At 31.9% G+C, this 15,377-nt stretch overlaps 1 protein-coding gene and 1 pseudogene across 3 annotated transcripts in view; both read left to right on the top strand.

Annotated features, from left to right (window-relative positions):
- LOC145263720 (uncharacterized) overlaps positions 1 to 15,377 on the top strand; it is a 372,649-nt gene that overhangs the window by 10,882 nt on the left and 346,390 nt on the right. The window lies entirely within an intron of this gene.
- On the top strand, positions 1,410 to 1,526 carry LOC145264093 (5S ribosomal RNA; annotated as a pseudogene).

Raw genomic sequence — 15,377 nt, 5'->3', positions numbered from 1 at the left:
AATGAATTGAATTTTACGAGTTAAATTTTTTTCAATTTAAAAAGCTATCAAAATTTTTCTATTGGTTCAATTTTTACAATATTTGCAGGTTTAATGTGAAATTTTATGCTTTTTCCAATAAACTAAATATAATATTCTAGACAAACATTTTTTTTTTAATTCACCCCCCCCCCATTTTGAAATGTCTATTAAAACGAAAATAATTTTTTCCTCTCAGATTTATATATCGCAAATTGAAGATAAAAGATCAATAAATAAAATAATCTAATTTAAAATAAAAAAAGAATAGCTTTGTGCAAATTTACCTGTAAAGTCAAAAGTTGAAAACCTTTTTTTTTTTTAAACACGTTTATTTACGATAGCGTGTGTGTTATTTTTTGTCACGCTTACATCATTTTCTTCTTCCGATTGTCTGTTTGTTATGACCTTCCATTTATTGTAATAAATAATTTTACCAAGAATTCTTCATAAATTTTGGTTTCGCTGAAGGAACTTACATGTGCTTGTGCATTTTTAGTACCGCTTATTTTTAAATAGTTTTTTCAAGTTAAGTTCAAATTTCAAGTTTTTTTTTTTTTATTATTATTAAATTGTTAGGTAGAAGCACAAAATGGTTATAAAACACCCCCTCCCCATGTTAAGAATGGCTTTCAAAATAACGTTATTTCAGTACGGTACCAAAAATGCACAAGTACCTTTTTTTTAAAGTTTGATTTCAGTTTCGATTCAAGTTGATGCACAAATCATATGGGTATACTTTTTATGTTTTTTATTTTTTTTTTCCACAGCTTTATGATATATAAGAATCAATAGAAAATTTACTTTATATACGAAATATGCATAAATTAAAAGATCATATTTTAGCATATTTTACGACCGAACTACGCCAGGCATCCCTGCTAGCTTAGATAAATACTTCTACAGTTTTAACAAGAGAGGGCGTTTCCATTTATGCTGAACATCCACAGAATGCCGATATCAATATATATTACATATAAAATAGTCCGCTGTGGAATTTCCACAGATCCCGCTAGTTGAAAAATAAATTTAATTTATAAAACTCACTATGTCTGTCTGTCTCCATATTTTCAAACTATCTCTCCCGAAACAAAAAAATCGCAAAGCGGTGCTATTGGATTTTTATAGATCGTTTTTTATGGGTCTTTAACCGGTTAAAATCGTTTTTAAGAGATCAAAAAAGGGGGTCCAAATTGAAAAAATTGTTATTCATTTTGTACATTCATCTTAGTTTATTTTTAATCAGTTCGTATGCGTGTCACGTTGATACAATGGTAACGTCACCAGCTTTGAATGCTATAGTTTTGCTTTTGGTTTCGATTCTAGCTAATGACACCCAAATACTTTTTTTTACTTTTGAAATCACGACTCTATAATAATAATAATAATAATAATACGGCATAATCACGTTAACACACCGGTTCTCGTCAGATCACCGAAGTTAAGCAACGATGAGCCTGGCCTGTACCAGATGGGTGACCATTTGGGACTTCCAGGTGCTGTAATGTGCTCTCCGCTTATCTCGGTATTGTTTCCAATCGTCCTGGACTTCTCCTTGCCACTGGACTCGCCGATTCAGGATAAGTGTGGTTAGAAATTGCGCAACCCTTGCTACACAATTACACGCACAAGCACAACTGCCTCTTAGAGTCTTTCGAGACTGAACGGAGGCATCGAGGTAATAATAATCATAATGCATACGAAATCTGAACACATTAAAATATGATATTTAAGAGTATTTTACGACCGGACAAAGCCCCCCCCCCCCGCATGCTACTAAATAAATAAATACGTAGCAGCTTCCAAATTCACAGCTTATTGCTGTAATTTAAAATATTAAAGATATTTTAAATTACAGAAATCAGCTATGAATTAACTAGAAAGATAATCTTGCTAATTAATAATAATAATAATAATAATAATAATACGTTATTCATTAATTGTATCTACCATTATTCGGGAATCTGTCAGTGAAGAAAAAATCCTCCTAGACTGAGACAATTTTTATATTTGTCCCAATCCATATTTCTCCTTTTTAAGCCACTGAATTTTCCCCTCATTAAAAATCAACCTTGCATCGCTAACTCTCCCCTCGTGGGGAGGTAAATAAAATGGAGACATGCTTAGTGTTTAAATGGCATTTTTCGTGGCAAAGTACGCAGATTAGTTTCTTAAGAACTTGTTCGTGCGTAGCGTGGATGTATATTGTGTGGGTTGTTTTACTGTTGTCCTTGATTTTTTCTTTTTTAACTCCTTTTTTGTTTCTTTTCGTTGTTAAGGTCATTCGTGTCTCTTCTCTAGATTTCACAAATAAATAAATAAAAATGATGGGTTTGGTTTCTAGTCGGTCAGAAGTCTTGAATCATAATTCATGTTCATTTACGTTAGTAAAAAAAATGTTTTAAATAATTTTGTATCCGATAAACGTTACTATTGGCAACAATAAGGGAAATATAGTTGCGAAAGTAGTAAAAAACAAACAAATTATCCAGTGTAAGTAATATTAATACACATTTGTGACGAATTTACGTTGAAAATATTTAATAAATGCAAGCATTTAACGTTACCGTAAGTATTGATTGTGAGTAAGCTAATGAAGTCGTCTTGTTACTTTACTCAGTAAAGTTTACTCACAAACAATAGTTACGGTAACTTAAAACACTTATATATTCTATTAAATATTGTTTTCACGCAAATATCTTATACGTGAGTAGGTAAAATTAGAATAAATTGTTTTGATACTTCTGCAGTTTAACATTCTCAAGTAAATTTAGGAAGCCATTTTTAACATGAACAGGGGAGGACTTTGTTAACTTTTACGTTGCGTGGATGGAACTCTCCTGAAATGAAAACAATGAATTTAGTTGTGGATGTTAAACTGCACTAGTGCTATTTTTACTATTTTCATAACTATTTACTTTAAAATAATTTGCTGCCAACAGTAACGTTTACGATTCTATTTTCTATTCTTAATCAAAATTCCTCTTACAATGAGGCAATTAAAAAAATATAATCTGACGTGCCCCGTTTTGGGGAGCTGGACTCCCCCCTCCTCTTGTCTAATTCGTGATGAGGAGCCAGTACATAGACTTCTTTTTTTTTTTTAAATGTAAAGTTTCAATTATTTTTATTTTTTTAGTTTCAATTTTTCTCATTTTGAATGTTTATACAACTTAAAATTTCAGGTCGTAATTTGCAAGAGAAGATAACTCTATCCGACTAAATCATGTGTTTAGAAACTTTAGTCTTCAAAATGGCGTTCTACTAAATTCTGTTTATTATAAGCTATGAAAATTTGAAATCTTTAAGTAAAAAAATCAAACTGCTTGTTTGATTTTCATTGAAATTTTAAATATTACTTTTGAACATAATAGCAAATCTGCATAACAAAAATTAAAATTGTATTTGCAGTAAGTATGGATTATTGCAATCAAGAAACCTCCTTTTTTATCCCCTAAGAATGGTAGATTGAGTCAAAGTTGTACTGGATTTTTTTACATGTATATCTGTGGTAATTGAATTGCCTCTCTACGAGGACAGACACATCATTGGTTTTTAATGTTGGGAAAATTCAGCTCCCTAAAAATCTGTAGATTGGGACAAATATAAAAATTGTCTAGAAGGATTTAACAGAGGAAAAATCGGATGAAGTGTAGAACAGGTACATTTTTATCTTGGCCAAAAAATGTGACTATTTAAACAAAACTAGTGTACTCTCCATCACAAATGGCGAAAAAATTATGCTTCACCAGTATTTGCACTTGCTATTTATCTAGTAGCTTTCCGCTTCTTAGTGGCATTCCACTTTTTGTAATACTTAAGAATGTATTTCTGTTTAAATCACTAGAACCTTTTATTGAGATGAGTTCTGAACTTTTGGATTGAAATCCACTTTTTCTTTCTTTTTCTTTACTTTTCTTTATTAAGAAAAGAAATGAGCGGATTTTTTTTCACCCTCTTACAACGGTTTTCCCCTGAAAACAACAAAAACTGTTAAGGTTAAGATTTTAAACAAATTATGAAGAGGTTAGGTAGTTTTGATACAACATTATTTTTATTTTAAATTTGATGGTGAAGAAATAGAAAACAAAAATCAATTTGCTTGAGTGATGTAGGTGGGGACAGATGTTTTTTTGTTTTTTTAATTGAGAAAGAGAAAGGGCAATCAACTCCTTATCATACAAATGAATCACACCAAATATGAAGTTATTATTGAGTTTTCAAAAGTTATGCAAATCAGGCATTCAAATAGTTGCCTTTGGGTTTTTTGTCTATGCAGTGTTTCAAAACATTGCTGTATTATTGATTTAAATAACAGTAAACTGCTTTTATGGTAATATAGGAATTATGAATAAAAAAACTTTATTCATTTGGATTATGTTCATAGGTGGAAGTGACTATTTTTATAGTCATATTATAAATTTTTATAGTCATATTATAAATTTCAAATTGACACAAAATAGTATTTGAAATTTTATCTTATATTTTCAAATTTGCAGTCTCAAGTCTAGCACTGATAATGAGGATATAAGATGGTTCAGGTTTTTTGTTACATATGGACGGTGGTTCAGGCTTTTTGTCCAAGGACGGGAAAATAAAGTGTAGTATTAGAGTAGATATTACATTTTGCTCCTAGTGCCATGAGTCTTGATAGCATTTGATAGTTTTCTGAAAAATAAAAAAATATATATATTAAGAAAATCCCAAACCGGAGTTTTGATTTATAAATTTCTAAAAAAAATATATATTTTAAAACCGGTTTAAACATTGAAATTTTTTTTTTCATATCCTAAGAAAAAGACCATCCTAATGTGTAGTTGGCTGTACTTGAGCTGTAGAAGGAGAGATACTTGTTATTTATTCCCCCCTCTTTCCCTCACTTCATTTAAGTTCCCATATTGTTTCCTGTTGATACCGGCTTCTCTGACCTATCTGTGCTGAAAGTGGACCTGGGAAATTTTGGATCACTTTTATACCCCCTCTCTCTTTCTCTCATGCACACACACACATACACACACGCATACACATAAATCTGGTTCCACCTTTTGTAAATATAGTTTTCTGATCTGCTGAATGGCTTTAATACAAGGAGATGTCTATAAGAGGCATGGCTACAACTGAGACTGAACATACTTATCTCTATCTTTATAAAATTAGGTATGTTTATATGTATAAGATTCACTCCTAAACTAATTAACCAATCATGAATTTTGAAACACAGTTGCTTTGGATGACTATCCTTTTTTTCTTTCTTTCTATTATTGAACCAGGTGCAAAATTTACCCATGGTCTCTCTCTCACTCATATATATATATATATATATATATATATATATATATATATATATATATATAATATATATATATATATATATATATATAATGCAGTTATCCATAAACAGCCGTTTAGTGATCTTATGGCACAGGCCAGCAAAGAAAACGTTTCACTTACTTCCACATAGTTTGCAAATAGATAATTATAGAAACTATAAAAAATAGTAATATAAGATTCAGGAATGGGAACAGTTTTTCTAGGCAATGCTGGGACACATATTCTGCTAGTGTGTCTGTAATTATTTTATTTAAATACAATACATTGCTGTGTCTGTTGGAGATGCTCGAGTCTCATCTATTTAGTACTCCTGGATTTCGAAAATTTGGCTTGTTTTTGTCAGACACATTTATCAGTCCCATTGGACACTCAGTATATAGTATTTGAATAAAATAATTAATATTAGCTCTTGCATAACTTACAATTGAACATTTTCATTTTTTTTTCTAATTTGTGATACATGCTTATTATATATATAAATAACGTAAAATTAAATCAGCTAAATTTTTGATGTTGATTCTAAATAGCTTTTAAGCTGAAGAAGACCCCTAACATTAGCAATAATATAATCTACTTTTCTACCATTTATTAAAAAAAAAATCTCTTCCCCAAATAATTGCTAATATGAAACATTTTTTCCATTATCATCAATAGGAATAACTTATTTTAATTGAAGAATATATAAAACTTATACTAAAAAATAAAAGTTTTTTTTTTTTTCTGTATAAGTTTAAAAATATATGCAAACAAATAATTCAAAGCTAAAATGACTTCAATGTACCCTGGGAAATGTTAGGTAGGTACAACTAGTATATATATATATATATATATATATATAATGTGTGTGTGTTTCAGTCAACTGTCTTTTTAGGTTAATGACATGTTCCAACCCTGGCTTTCTATATATTTTTTTTTATTCCTACTCATGCTCATGATTGCACATGGCAAGCTCATCATCATCATCAACAATAACAAATGACGATACATTGTTTGTGTCTTCTTTTACTTCACTTTAACAATTGAAGTTTTAAGCTTTTGCTTTTGGTCTCACACAAAGAAATTTGAACAATGTGACAGTTTTTGATTGGCTGTTATTTCTTGACGAATTATGTGATTAATTACAAATACTGTTAGCTGTGTACGAATATGTAACTCTGTTTTGTGTTATTCAGTTTTTGGTAAGAACAAACCAAGAATAAATGCAAATCTATATTTTCTTGCTCCTAGGCCTGACTACCTCGCCCCTTACAATATTTAGTTAATTGCTATTTTCATTTAACTTTGAATGAAACTTATTTTTAAACTAGTAGAGAGACCTGACTTTTGAATGACGATCAACGAATGTTCCACACTTCCAAAACTTTTATTGTCATGGAAATCAGTAAAATCCCACATTCATCAATCAAATCGATTGCTTGTTCTAGTCAGGGACATGCCTGAACGAAGCTCACATGCCTCCCTGTCCATAATACATTGTAATCTACATTACACTGTAGAGAACCTACTGTTGATTTTATAAAATTATTTTTATATAATGGCTTGAATCAAAGTTTAAAATGCAAATGTCAAATATCATGGTTCAATCATACTTTAAACCGAAACATTCATTTTGAATGCACCTCTATCTTATGAAAGAACCTACTGTTGATTTTATAGACTGGTCGTTCCTTCTTTAATTGGATTTTTTCAATTAGATTTTCATCAGAGATATTCCGATACAAAACCTATTTAAGAACACTCCTGGACATATAAAGTACATTTGTGTAAAATTTTAAAAAATTGACCTACTGCTTTGCAATCTATAGGGAATTCTGTCTCTCTCATACGCATAGTGATTTTTATATAAAAGAAAATTGGAAAACACAAGCTATAGCAAGTTCCATTGTACACATAAAACACTGAAATGAAAACATGCCTATAAAAATATAGTCGCCATCTTTATAAACAAGCCTAAAGATAACTCAAGTTGATAATTTCTAGTTAGTTAAAGGAGAGGAAACCATTTTATTTTTAAATTTTATAAATCACACTGCTTCATATTTACTCTTGCAGGGTATTTTAGAAAATGATTTTATGTCATAAATTATTGTGGAAGAGAAAAATTTAAGATGGCAGCAGACATGTTCAGAATTTAGAGATTCTGAATAAATTTACTATTTTATACTACCAACAGCTTAATTCGGCAATTAACAAACCATGCTAATTTGTTTTTCTTGTACCAATTTAATTTTTTGTGATACTTGTAAGCATTGGATGTATAAGTACAGTTCAATTACTAGGAGGTTGATGGAGGATGATCAGTTTGTCGGCAAGAAATACAATAAAGATGGATGAGAATTCAGATGTCAAAAAAGTAGATTTGGATGACCAGGGCTCTAAGGACAAACTTATCTTTAGTTGACCTTCAACAACTAAATATTTTCATTTACTAGCCAAATAGAAAAGTTACTAACCAAACTCACATGATTTTTGGAATATAACATCTTCGTTCCACGATGAGTATGTACATCAAAGATTTTTTTTGTATTTTTTTATTTAATAAGTGTAATTCTAAATATGAACTGAATTTTATGTTAAGATTTGAAGGTAGAGACATTCAAATTTCTTCAGATGTTTTTATTTAACAGCCTTTGTTTAAAAAAGAGTATTGTTTTATTAAATCTTTTATTGTTTAAATAATTTGACTTGTTTTATTAAAACATATAGGTTGAAAGACACTTTTTACTCAGTAATGAGCTTTGTAAGATTGTCAGTGAAAAAAAAACACAATTGCCTAAAGATAGTTTTATTATTTCTAGTCACCACTTTGAAAAATCACTCGCAAATGCGATTATCACTCGCAACGTAAAACCCTGATGAGGAGACTATTGATGTTATCAAGAAGTTTTGTTATCTTATTGGAGGATAGGGTGGAGCTGGTGCTAGCATGATTGCAAGAATTAGAAGTGGATGGAGTAAGTTCAGAGAACATCTGCTTTAACCAACAGAGCATTTCCACTGTCGACTAAGGAAAAAGTATCCTGCATGCGTATGCACTGTGATATATGGAAGAAAAACTAGTCAGTGAGGGTTGAGGACGTGTGTTGCATGGTGAAAAATGTTATGAGAATTATTCATTGGATGTAAAGTGTCTTAATCTTAAGGCTTACATCTAATGACCTCAGAGATTAAATCTGGACAGTATAGGAAGATATGTGCAAAACAGGAGACTTTGATAGTATGGCCACACTGAAAAAATGGATGAGAATTCTTGAGTTAGTAGATGTAGAACAATTGAGAAAAGTTTTTTCACATGGGGGAGATCAAGGAGAACATGTGAGGAAGTGATACAAATGAATCCAAGGGAGTTTGGAAATCAATTTCTAAAAGCCTCCCAAGACATGCCAGCATGTATCTGGTATCAAGTTGCAAAGTTCTTTTGGGGGGACGGCTACTACACAATAAGACATGATGGAGTATGTAAGTACCTCCACTGGACCATCTGTAAAAAATTAAATATCCAGTGTAGTAGCAAGTCCTGGGAACATCAACCTGAAAGAACAGTTAGAAATGACTTATATACCATACATTACGACCATGTAATCCCTACAGCTACCTACCTTGAATATGCTACTGTGAATCCTGACATAGTTATATGGAATGTCAGAGAGAGTGGCAATCTTGGTTGAAGTGAGTATCCCTAATGATGAAGGTCTGAACAGAGCCGAAAGGGAGAAACAGACCAAATATTATGACCTCATGTATGATATGAAAAGAAACTGGAATCTTTGGGAGATATCAATCGTACCAGTTATTATAGGTGCTACAGGGCTTATAAGAACCTGAAGTCCTACATAAGTAATATTCCTGGTGAACCAAGTGCAAGAGCAATCCAGACAATTGCACTTGCAAGGATACTAAAAGGAGCTCTCGGGTTGTTTCAATAAAAAGTAGGGCAATATGTTGGCAGCTGGTTTGGCAGCCCCATACCTAGCATACAATCTTCAAAGAAAGAAAATGAAAAAAAAAGGGGGCGGAATCTTATACTGATATGAATTTGATTTCACTGTTTATTTCATTAATGCATTCTACTATCCAATGATTGATGTCATTAAACTCATCATTTTATTTAGTCCATTGTTTTATGCCTATAAATAATCTTGATATGTATGAATAGATATGTACATGTATGTATGTGTAAATATGTACATATTTACACATTAGTGTTGGGACGATTAATTGGAATCGGGAATCAGAAAATTTGAACTTTTTCAGGTATTGGAATTGATATCGGAATCAGAAAAATTTGTGCCTATTTTCCGATGCCAGAAAACGATTCCTTTCATTATCTTATTTGGTTTTGTTTAAAACAATTTTCCGTTCCTGGTAGTAATAATAAATATTTATTTTTAAACTATCAATAAAGCTTAAGCTATAGATCACCCCCACAAGTGTGTTTTTACTTGTGAGAAAATATATGTACAATTAACATGTTTTACGGTAAGCGGGGAGGGGGGAGGATAACAGTTTTATAGTTAAGATTTAGAGATGTATATGGAATCAGTAATTTTGTCGGAATCGGAAAAATATTGGAATCGTTCCATCATTAGTACACATACATACATATATGTACATACATGTATGTAAGCAGTTCTTGTGAAAAAGTGTAGAACGAGAAACTGGCAGATTTGTAATATGAAACTGGCAGATTTAATTAATTTTGTTTTTTACTTTTATTTTTTAACTCTCTATATAAATAAAAGAAAAATGCTGTTCTGCAGTCATTGCCGCCTACCTTTCCTAACTTTGAATCTTGTAGAACAAGAGACTCAAATTACTTTACATACCAGTGTTTTTTTTTTTTTGTTTTTTTTTTGTTTTTTTTTCACCCACCGGTCCTATCTTGCCTGTTATTAGTTTGAGGCTATCATCTTTAACTGAGATGATTCTTTGATCTTTTTATTTTATTTTCATAGCATAACTTATATAACGCAGAGACAATCATTTTGCTAGTTCGACTTTCTGTATTTATGAAATACTTGTGTGTGTGTATTATATCTATATACGTGTATCATAAACAGGTTGAAAATATTCTTTTTGTTGAGAATGTCAAAACAAAAGATTTATTATACAAGAATTTATTCAAGAACAACAATTATTATCCAAAATCGTTGTCCACAACCTTATGTCAATGATCTGCAAATTTTCAGATTTGGTCAAAGTATCAATCCAAAAAATTCTTGACACTACTTTTTGTTTTTCTCTCGACTTCATTTCAAGTCTCAAATTGTTTACCCATGATAAAGTGCTGCGTTGATCAGAATAAATCCGTCAGATGAAACACGTTTGGACTGAAAAGGGTAGATGTGACAACCTTCAGATTAGCTTAACAAAATATTTCTTCGGCCTAGTATAATAGTTATTATTGTATATGGTTTCGTCAGCCATAAAAATATGTAAGATAGTTATGACGTCCCATAAATTAAAAACAAACAAAAAACAAAACAAAGGCTTTGTTATTTAGAAAGACATTTAATTTCATGCTGACCAAAGCAGGTCATTCTTCTTTCTCATATGAAAAAAAACCTGATTGGCAGGATTTTTCGGTAAATATTGACTGTTGCATAAGTTTTTATTTTATTTTCATATAGAAAATGACTTTTCTCTTATTTCTCTCTTATCTTTTCTCCGTTATCTTTTTCCTATTTTTGCATTTTTTCCTTTTTTATTTTAAAAAATATTTTGAAAGTTTCTAGTATTTTTAATTCAAACCTGCCAAAACGTACTATAAAATAAACCTCTTAGTTTAATTTTTAAGATTCTAATTGTTTAAAATTAGCAGACATTTTATAAGAATGAGTTTACTGGTATGAATCCCCCCTTTCTTAATCATCAATCAATAATGATCATAGGAGATAATTTTATATTAAATTTAAACAATAACGTCTCCACCTTCATTTTCATCACCAAATTTCTGGATTGTTTTGCATCAGTCAAGATGAATTTTTCTCTCTTTGAAGAAGCCCATTGTTTTGATAAGTTCCTATTATCATAATTGCAAATAATTTTCTTTTCTTCATCTGTGTACCTAGCATCAATTACAATTTCCACGAACAGTTTCTTTTCAAAAATTTCCCACCTGTAGAATGCATAATCACAGGACACATTATCTGCAGACATAACGATCTTCAAATTCAATCTCAACAAAAAAAATCAAACTTTGTTCTCATTTTCAGTCTTTTTATAATATTCTTTAACTCGACAGTCCCTCCATCTCATTAACTCTTATGCTTCTTTAATCCCTTGGCCTTTTGGGTCAAGATCAAAGTGTAGTATCTGTTCTTCAGATGCTGCACTTCAAGTTCTTGTTCTCTGTCAGTGGAGGAGGAATCCTTCACGACTGAGACAATTTTTATTTTTGTTCCTTTTCTCCACATTAAAAAACGACCCTGGTGTCTAACTCTGTCCCGTGGGGAGACATTGTAAATAGGAACTCTTATGCTTGAATGGCGTTTTGTCTGATAAGTATTGGTTTGAGTAAACATAACAGAAAAAAAAAAAAAATGGTGTTCAATTTTATTTTATTTTTTTAATAATTTCTAACTGGAAAAGTGATTGAATCATTCTACCATTCCATAAAGTAGACACAGTTTTTTTTATATATTTGAATCAGCTATGTTCTAAAATGGTATCCTACTGCCATAACTAGGAAGGCGCCTCAAAGGACACTTTGTTGTCTAGACAGATTTAAATATTAACTTTGAAATCTAGTGGGGAAATTATCTGTTCCGTTTCTTACAGACCCTTTCTCACAAGAAATACTGCTAGTCTCTTTCTACTCTATTGTTATTTCCATGGAAGGTCACTAAATTTCAATCTCTGGTTCTTACTTGTAAAACATTGACAAGGACTTATTTTTCTTCCACAAAAGAAAAAAAGCCCTCCCCCCAAAAAACACCTTTTTTCCCCCTACATCTGCTGAATGTCTGGAATTTCCCCAAACGGAGCTTTTTTGCAAAGGCTTCCATTTGTGGAACACATTATCATGGAGCTGCTTTCCTATAACGTATAGCATGGTCATCTTCAAATTCAATATCAAGATTCTTATGAGCCATCCCCAACAAATATTCCTCATAAGGTTCTTCATCTTTCAACTAGCATTATCCTTGAGTGGCTTTTGACTTCGATAAGTGTTGATACATTAGTAGTTAAAAAAAAAAAAGGAAAAAAAAAAGAAAGGAAAATTAGTTAAAATCAATAAACAAAACTAAAAACATTTACCTTTTTGTCAAGCGGTCAGGTATGTCTTGGAAAAGCCAGTGCACTAGTATAAGCACACTCTAGTCTACAAAACATGTTAGAGTAGCCCTGTTGGCATTCAATAGTAGAGGCGCCTAAAACGATTAGCAATAAACTAACTAACCTGCTTTCTCGGAGAAGATAAAGCCTGGGAATGTGAACCTCCTAAAACTGAACAGAATCATACCCTTAGTCCAGTGGAAGCAAAGCAACTGTTGTATTGATTTGAAACAAACATAAATGAAGTAGAAACTGGTGTGCTAATAGTACAGCTTTACCGTTTCTTTTTTTCTTTTTTCTGTGTTGCAAGTGCCTATTAATGATTCAACCCTGTCTTATCAAACAGATAACATGAATCTGAAATGGCTTCCATCTCCCATATATGTTGTCTACATAGCATAATACCTGTTAAAGTAATTATGTATATTAAATGGCCCAAACGTCTTCACCCTACTCTTATCAGTTCTCCCTCAGTATACATGGCCGATTTTCTCTCATAATATGCACTTGGGTCATTATGATACCAGAATCCTAACCAAAGTCTTACCACTAATAAATGGGCCACGTACATTGCATGTTGCATACCTTTAAATTAGATGAAAAGCAAGGAAGAATTGAAAGGACAATTAAAAAAATAAATAAATGAGAGAAAGGAGTAAGGAAGAGGTGGGAGGAATTTAAAAAATAAAAAAAGAAAAAAAGTAAAATATACATAGTAAAGTAAATAACATTATTTGAAAATGGCTGCTCTCTCTCTTTCTCTCCCCTATATTTGTTGTATACATAATTACTTTAGCAGGTATTACCTCTGTTGTATGAAAGGCACAAACTTCTCCATTTTGTTATCAGTTTCCATAGTTATATAGAGGAGGTTGTCTTCTATTGTAATAAATGCTCTGCACTAAGGTCGGTAACATTCTGATATAGATATAACCAAAAGAAAAAAAAATTTTTTTGTTCTCACTATTTTCAATATCATTGGACGTGGGGTGGCTATAATAATCTACTTGTAAATGGTCCCTACACATAGTATGTCCCGGATTTTTAAACCAGGCAGAAAGCAAAAAAGAGAAAAAGCGATTTAAAAAAATAAAAAATAAAAAAATAGGATGGAGCGGATGGAAAAAAAATAGAAGGTGAGATAGTATAGTCCAGGAGGAGGTTAGTCTTGTTACTACGCTAGTAAAAAAAAAAAAAAAAAAAAAGATCTGGTCACGAAAAGTAGAAGAGATCAGGTTGGGTGAGCAAGTGGGAAACCCACATTTGTCATCACATTCAGTTTAATGTCTGTTTTACATGTTTTGAAGGGTTTTTAGAAGTGGACGTTTAAACTCGCTTCTTTTAGTATCCTATTGAGGATGATTCATAATAAGAATCTTTTTATTGAATTTAGAGACAATCATGTTATAACTTGCAGGGAAGTAACCCCATGATAATGTGTTCCAGAAACGGGAAGCCCTTGCAAAAAAGTTGTTTGGGGAAATTCCACCAGACGCTCAACACATTTGCCCCTCTTTCTCTCAAGTTCATCCCTATCACTTTGTCCTATGTATTCCTTCGCCTTTGCCTGCCAACTGACCCTTCTACTCCAACTGTTGTACATCTATTCATCCAAGAACTCTCACCCATTCTTTCAATGTGGCCATACCATCAAAGTCTCCTGCTCTGTACACATCTAATACTGGTCAGTTTAATCTTACTCTGAGGTAAATTTCGCCCAGTCCCTGTGGGGGCTGGGCATGAATCTCAAAGTGTAATATCTGCTGGAACAGATACTGTAATCAAAGACCATATGTAGGGGCAACCCCATATATAAGACCATTTCTCTCGAGTAATCAGTTATTGGTCACTGTAGGGGAAACTCTTCATACCAATTGTCACTATCCAGCTCCCTCTCGGGGGAACTGGTCCCCCTCTCCTTCACTCTCCATGTTAAAAAACGGCCTTGTGCTTAATTTGCTCAGTGGGGAAGCAAATAAATAACCAGTTTAATTACTCTGAGGTCACCAGCTTGTCTTTAAGAGTTGTATTACACATTCATTGTATCATTTGCATATCATTTCTCCATGCAACGCATATCCTCAATCTTCACCAACTCGGTTTCACTTCCATACCTCATCATACTACATGCACATTCTTCCCTTGGTTGACAATCGTATTGCTTTGCTGGTTAGTAATGGCATAAATTCTTTATTCTCTAGTGGTATCACAGAACTATCAAAACTTCTAAACAGCCTCAATATATTTGCCATTCAAATAAACTTTACGCCAAACCTGGTTATCATTTTCAAAATTCTATACCTGTAAAGAAAAAAAAAAAGATGACCTGATATTTTAATAGATATTAAAATAATCAATTAAGTCGTCCTTTTTTTTTTTTTTTTTTTTTTTTTTTTTTTTTTTACACGAAAACAAGGCATTAATGGTTTCATCTGTTGATAAAAATGTAATGGAATTCTCTCTTATCTGGTTCAAACAGCTTCTTTCCTAGCCTGCACCACCCTGAACCATGGCAGTCTACGCAGTGTGGTCCTGATCAAGATTGCATGAGATGACTAAATAACTGCGATTCCACTATCATAGGTTGACAACCTGTGAAAATGAAAGCTCAGCCAAGTCTTTATTGGTGGTTTATCTTCAGATCTTCACTTGTCTGAGCAGTGAAGTAAGAGGATTGTTGCAAATTAATTCTTTCTCTGAATGCCCAAACATCGAAGACAGATAGCATCATTAAGGTATTGATGGAAAAC

Source organism: Euprymna scolopes, chromosome 39 (assembly GCF_053919585.1).
Source record: "Euprymna scolopes isolate OS-2025 chromosome 39, ASM5391958v1, whole genome shotgun sequence".
In the NCBI taxonomy this organism is placed as follows: domain Eukaryota; kingdom Metazoa; phylum Mollusca; class Cephalopoda; order Sepiida; family Sepiolidae; genus Euprymna; species Euprymna scolopes.
The sequence above is the reverse complement of the archived record's forward strand: the minus strand, read 5'-3'. Positions and strand labels throughout refer to the sequence as shown.